Source organism: Trichoplusia ni, chromosome 12, assembly GCF_003590095.1.
Source record: "Trichoplusia ni isolate ovarian cell line Hi5 chromosome 12, tn1, whole genome shotgun sequence".
NCBI lineage: Eukaryota > Metazoa > Arthropoda > Insecta > Lepidoptera > Noctuidae > Trichoplusia > Trichoplusia ni.
Genome location: NC_039489.1, coordinates 6123902 through 6131261, shown reverse-complemented (window position 1 = coordinate 6131261; position 7360 = coordinate 6123902).

Here is a 7360-nt window from a genome sequence, read left to right as displayed (position 1 = left end):
CGGTACATTTATTTGAAAATATTAATAAAAACAATACAGTTCTAACCAAAACTATAACCTAAAAAGCTACTCTATCCAAATAATCAAAAGCCTAAAACACTAACGAGAATAAAACTAAAACTGGGCAACAAGCATGAATATAAATCAATTAAGTTACAGCGAAACTAGAAACATCGGACTAATCAAGCTAAAACATTTCGCTGAATAACAAAGTCCTATACAAGCTGATATTTTGCACGAGGGACGCATGCAAGATTAAATACAACCTGCAGATGAAATCAAATAAATACTATTTACTTTTGAATATATTAAAACCCTAAAAAACCATTTTCGTTGAACTCTCTTTTTATCCTGGAATACCCGGTGAAAGGTCATTCGACCAAAGACCGATGTTGAAATTTAAACGTATGGAAATATCATTATTTTTATCGACTAGTGAAATCTTTATATGTCAGTTAAATTTGATCGGCCAGCGAGAAATTTAATGTGTCTACGAGTCTAGGTCATCCCACGCGTTGGAATTACCAAAATTCTGCCGTAAAGGACGGTAGGAAATCTTCGGTTTCACTAGAAAGTCATAAAATTTGCATCAATTCGAGCTCTAGCAGTAATGTGCACACGATTACCTTAAACGTTCGAGCAAATGTGCATAAAGATCAAAGATATATTTCCTTAACATTTTACCCTCAAATAAACAGGGTCTTTGGTATTTTTTCGGAATATTTATCGTTCCTTATTAAGCTTAAACGTCCAAACGGCCTCTGAACTTACTAGTGTAATGATAACAATAGAAAGGGACTGTTTGGAGGCGGTTGTGGCTTTGAAGACAGCGGTTTTAAAATTGCTGATTTTTGAGAGGCTCGGCCTAGTTATGTTCAGTTTTTTTTATAGCCTAGCCCTCTTTGGTCTACTGCTGGGCAATGGCTATCCAAATTTTTATATTATACGGTACTTTTAAAGTTTTTTTATAAAAGTTATCCGAAAAAAAAGCACCACGACAGTTTAATGTGCTAAGTTATGTCCAAATAACTGACTAAGTTGTTTGTGTATTTTTGTGCAAGTAAATTGAATGCTTTTAAACACTCCCACTACGCAAGCATTGATTTATTTACTAGACTTTTCTTGACTTTTCAACGATTCGTCAGCCTTAGCACGCAGAGAAATGGGAATCTTCTTCAATGCCTTTCACATATCCTCAATTTCAAGACCTAACTTACGCATTTCTCTGTTTTCATAGCCACACATTTACGGTCATTTCGGTGGGAACATGCCACAGTAATCTTTATTTATTGTTTTGCGCCCCAAATTTGCTTTGTTTCGCTTTGTCGTTCGCTGCTCCATTTTGGTGCAATGCATGGGTTACACTCAATTTTGGTAACGATCATTGGTAGCTTTTGAGATATAGTTTAGGATAGTTAGCGGCATAAGTGTTATTTCCGGGACCCTTAGCAGTAAAAAAATTAACTTCGGAAAGTTCTCAATTTAGGAATGCCATCAGCTTAACCTTTGCCCAATTTTGTCCATGCTGGTTTTCATTGTAAAGTGATACAGCTAATCACCAATTCTTCCATTGAATGATTCAAACTTACCTCCTCATCCCATATACCCGGACAATACTTTTTCTCTGATATAAAATAAAATTCTCTATATTGCATTATTCTTTCTAGGTAATTTATCACTTCTTTTGCTGTTCTGCTTCAATACATTTACTACTTCAATACTTTACAAGACCGCCTTTTGTACTCATCATATTTATTTGTATTGACCTAATTTGTTTTTCCTTATGGTGTATAATAAAGAGTATTCTAATTATCTATCTCTTTACGTTTTCTAAAGAAAAAGCCTTGGTACAACTCTTTCCAGTATAGTAAAATAATACATTTCCACTTACTTTTCCGTTTAAAACATAAATAATATTAACAGAAGCTTATTCAAAACATTACTCCTAACGTTCTGACTTAATCAAGACCATAAAATTTATAATAACGTAATGAACCCTCACCTTGTTTAATTTTTTTATCTCTTAATTCATCCCTGAAGGCCGCAATAATTATTTGAGGGGTAGACTATAAAGATTAAGTGCTTTATGATTCCCTTTTAATACCTTTTCCAGGTTAAAATTGGAATTTTCTGCGAATGGTGTGGTGTTGGGAGTTTTATTGCTTTTCTGTCGGGGCAAAGGATTGTGTATCATGATAGCGATGTCACAAGATCTATTTTTATTTATTAATAATTTGATACATTTGTATAACTTATTCTTTGTTAATAATACGAACTGGATTTGATGGAGTTGTGTGTCTTTTTATTTCCTTTTGGTCGCTTTTCAGGTCAAGGTTTAGGTCTTGGTTTTTTTTTGAGAGAGCTCGCTTTCACTCCATATATACAACTTGTAAACGGATCGACCAATTTTTATCAAATATGTCTCAGAACAGTGGTATATAATTTACCTTAAATAAAAATTGAAATCAATTATTCCGTTTCGGAGTTAGGATGCCAGAGACAGACAGACAACGAAATTGATGAGGTTATGTCGTTTTGTTGCGGAGTTACCATTATTAGTGCCAGCATCATAACAGCTTCATGAAATCATTATATTGCCTTGTCAGGAAATACACATTTGTAGCAAAATTATAGCTCAATCTAATATGATGAATTTTAGTCGCAAGATATTATGTACAAAAAAGTGTGAAAAAGGTTAATTAAAGGCTTGTATGTCAATAAATAAATAACTACAAAAAATGGTTCCAGGAGTTAATTTTTAAGGTTAATAAAATAATCAAACTATTTTCGGTATAACAATATAACTTTTAATAAATTGAAGTTTTTGATTGTGGCTAAAAAACTGTTTTGTTTAAATTCCATGAATCACCAAATCAGAGCTATTCATTTTTAAAATTCTGGTTTAAAGCACTTTTAAAAATTTGCTTATTTTCAAATTTTAAATAATTTTGTACGATAAAGTGAAAAAAAACAGGCGCAATTTTATCAAATAATTTTCTAACCTAAAACTTACCTAAAACAGTCAAAGTATCAGCATTTTTCTAGACCCGAAACAAGAATATAGGACAAAATAAAAGCGACTATAATTAATTAAATACATTGTCTATCCATCTATCTGGGAAAACGCCATTTATCACATTCCTTTCAAGGTCAACCTTTTGTATATAAAATATATACGAAAATGCGTTACAATCTAACAGGGATTGTTTTATACCTACCTACTACCAGATCTAGCCTATGTGGAAGAAAGAGGCTGCTTTATGCGGTGTAGAGCGATGTCCCGCCTCCACAATTCCTTTACAATATAAGCGGTGGTTAGCTCTTAGCTTCTAGTAATAATTTCTGTATTCCTAGGTAGATATTGGTAGACAGGTTTAGATGTCGGCTGCTTTTTTTTTCGCACGAAATCGAGTAAAATAATCTTTTGTTTTTACGTATTTAATATGTTTTGTTGGTGTTATTGGAAAATAGAAACCAAGACGTTTTCAATTTCTGATAGTAATTGAGTCAAATTAGATTTCTTTGTTATTTTAACTACCAATAACGAATTTCAGAAGCATTACAGTCAGCTCATTACAGCTCATTTCTACTAGCCTCCAAAAAATAACTATACATTTACATATATTAGTATCTTATCATATATTATGGTATCGTATTCTTTATGGTTTATGTATTAAAAGAAAAAAAAACCGCAAGTGCGAGTCCAACTCAATTTTGAGGGATCCGTGCAAATACGCTACAGAGAAAAAAAGTAAAAAAACAATAACAGCGACAAAAAAAGAATACATGCTTGAAATTTTCAACTATCATTTACAGTTTCTGAGATAAAGCTTTATGGTAAACGGACAGACAAAGGATTCCGTTTTTACTCTTTAGGAACTGAACCCTAAAAACAGGATTTTAATATTCATCCGAATGTCTCAATACCCGTTAACTTTTATTACCGACTTTCTGGATTTAAATTCAATAAGTATAAAAATTCTTTATGTTTACTTTAATGGGTATTTATCAATAGGGAAAGAGATCTTCATATGGATATTAGATACTTACCTTTAAATCTGATGCTGTTTTATTATTCACACGTCTTTAACTTGCATTTCTTTGAGACGAAAATTACGACATGATTTTTTTTTACTTTACTTTCAGGTTTCTTTAACTAAAGGATGAAATCAGAACCATATTACTGAGGCACTGCTGTCTTTCCGTCTGTCACCAGGCAATAACCGTGTACAATAACAGAGGCAGTATGACAGTGTAAAATTTAACAGATGATGTTTTTCTGTTGCTGCTAAAATAAAATATCTAGGCCATCATTAAAATGGAAATAGAAGTAAGCAATTTTTTGATAGTAACTATCGTGAGAATGATTCATCGGTTTACTCACGCGTATTTATCGGGATTGCCAAAGGAGTTTCGGACACCGCAGCGTCATCTCATGATTAAAGACTTCGATTGAGTCCGAAAGAAGTCGGTCACAAAAAAATAATATAAAACATACCAACTTCATAACTGACAGCTATTGAGCTGTCTACCGAATCTCAAATTCTATTAAAACAATAAAAATAATGTATTCCCAAGAAGTCGACTGATCGCCTACACAACACGCCCGTTAATGCCTGCCTACTTATCATTGTCACATTAAACGGCGTCACTTCGCAACACAGACGCCACTTATACACTCTTCCCGAGGCTAACCGTAAAATCTCTTCCACAATAAAAATAACGACATCATTAAGGTAAAAAGTGATAAATACTTGTACAGTAACCACATAAAGTAATGAAATCATTGAAAAACATGAAAAGTAGCAAATTATACGATGAAATAATATGAACAAGTGTGATAGATTCGCGTTTGCCGGTTCCGTATCATTTTAGTGATACATTATAGACTCTTACATGCTCAATCTTAAATACTGAAAATAACGATTAAATTGTGTGAAAGTGTGACTATAGATACGACTACACAGTGCACTAATAGCTGAGTGGTTGAGGTCAGTTGAGTCAAACCTACAGAGCGACATGATGCGAGTTCAATCTCTGCGAAGGCAATCAATTGTGTAATACACGAATGGTTGAGATACTTTCTGGCACTCATAAAAATACTTTAAAACTATAATCATAAAGTTTGTAATCAATTGAAAACAAAATACAACAAAGAATTAGGAATTCACTTCTTAACCTTAAAACAGGTAGTTTTATAGCTTGTTTTCAAGTTTCATACACAAATCCATGATTAATTAATTATTAGCGATCATAATAGGCAACCATATGATACTGTGGTTTTATGTAAACGGAACCCCAAAACAAATACTAGTTGACCTAAATAGTATGCTGATTCATATCATTTGACTTTATTATGTTAAGCGTAGTGATCAGTGAAATCGAGATATTATACTCAACATTTTTTTTGCGAATCTTTGGAGTTTGCCCTACATTTGAAGGTAAATTGAAACTTATTGCCGGAGTAAATGATTTGGTTAAAAGAACTTCATGTTAGCAAGAATCGACGGAGGGTAAACAATTGGGTGGGATAGCGATTGTTTGTATGGATTTGTATATAATTTACATGTTCGACCCCCACGCAGGCAAAGTTCCAATAATATATGCTTTTTTGTAATAAAACTGTGCTATGTATAATTGTAACCCCACTTATCTAGCGTGGTGATCTATGCTCAAACCTTCCCTTTTAGGAAAAGACCCGTGCCCAGCAGTTGTGCGTATTTGATTATAATGTGGGATACTATCTAATAAATTGTTTTATTTAAATGCCTTATAGCTAGGAACGTTTCCCCACATATGTATCATCATCGGCCTAGCCTTTTCCCAACTATGGTGGGGTCGGCTTCCAGTCTAACAGGATTCAGCTAAGTACCAGTGTTTTACGAAGAGCGACTGCCTATCTGACCTCCTCAACCCAGTTACCTGGGCAACATGATACCCCTTAGTTTGACCTGCTGTCAGACTTCCGAGCTTCTGAATACCGGTAACGACTGTCAAACATGTATGAATAACAGCCGGGTCCCACAATTTAACGTGCCTTCCAAAACACGGAGGAACTCGTTATGACAAAGATGGTCACTCATCTATGGACCAACCGCGTCAAGCGTAGCTTAACCTGCGATTGATTCAACAGACATATACTTTAACAGGGGTAGTTTTGACCTTTCGAAAATTAACATGAAATTAAGGTAAAGGTATAATAAATTATTGAATATAAACTGAACGCAAAAGTCATGTATTTTAACTTTGAAAATAAATACAATTCATTAATGTATGAATGGCATTTATGACTTGTATTGCCGGTTTGATAGATTGAAAATTCGGTAATTTATATTTTACTACCGGTATTTTAATGATGGATCTATGTATATATTTAAGTTTGCTACCTTGATTTCTTTAATTATTTTTTGATTGAACGTAAAATAGCTCTAATTTTTTCCGATAAATTCGATTAAAAACATCCAATTTGGATTCAATGTTTTTAATCGAATTTTATTTTATGTTTTTTTTTTGTTAAATATTATTATGATTATTATTAGAAATACATCTGTTTTTAGGTTTACATTCAATGTTGTGTTCATGTTTGTACTTATGATTTCAATGCAACAAAAAAAAATGCGTTTGTTAAGAAACGCTGATGGAACTGAAATGGTGATGGAGTGTAAGTAGCCACAGACTACAAGGCGAAGAGGCCAGTCGGGTTTTGAATTTTTGTTTTATGCCTAATTCCTCCAAGTAAATAAACTAAGAAAAATATATCGATGGGTCCTACGTTTATGGGTCAAACTAACAATTTGGCCATTTTCACTTTTTGACGGTAAACGATCTAAAAGATGTAATGTATCATGTGAGTTATTAAAACTATATATTTCTGCCTAGAAACATGATTTCTTTTTGCTGTAGAAGGGTCTATGTAACGTGAATTTAAACGTACAAGGTCCTAAGAGTAGTTAGAGACTTATACGTGGGTAGTTCTCGCGCATTTGTTTCGTTGTTCGGACCAATCGGCATATTTGACACTCATACGTTTAACGGACAACGGCCAAACTGCTATGAACACGAAATGTCGTTGTTGTGTTTTTGGGTTACAACTTAGTTTAATAATAAAAGATGGTATTCAATTACCGAACTAAGTTGTCGAGAGGTCGAGATTTGGTAAATTTGGCATTGAGAAATGAGTATCTGTTTTTTGCTAATTTGTGAAATACGCGTATAATAGCCAATATGACACATTGGCCCTTTTACTGTGTCTTTAAAAAAAATAATTAAACAAAAACTAACGTAAAATGGCCAATATGACGTAAAATAAAACCTGTATAATATATACATAAAATACTATCGTATATATGAGGAGGATAGC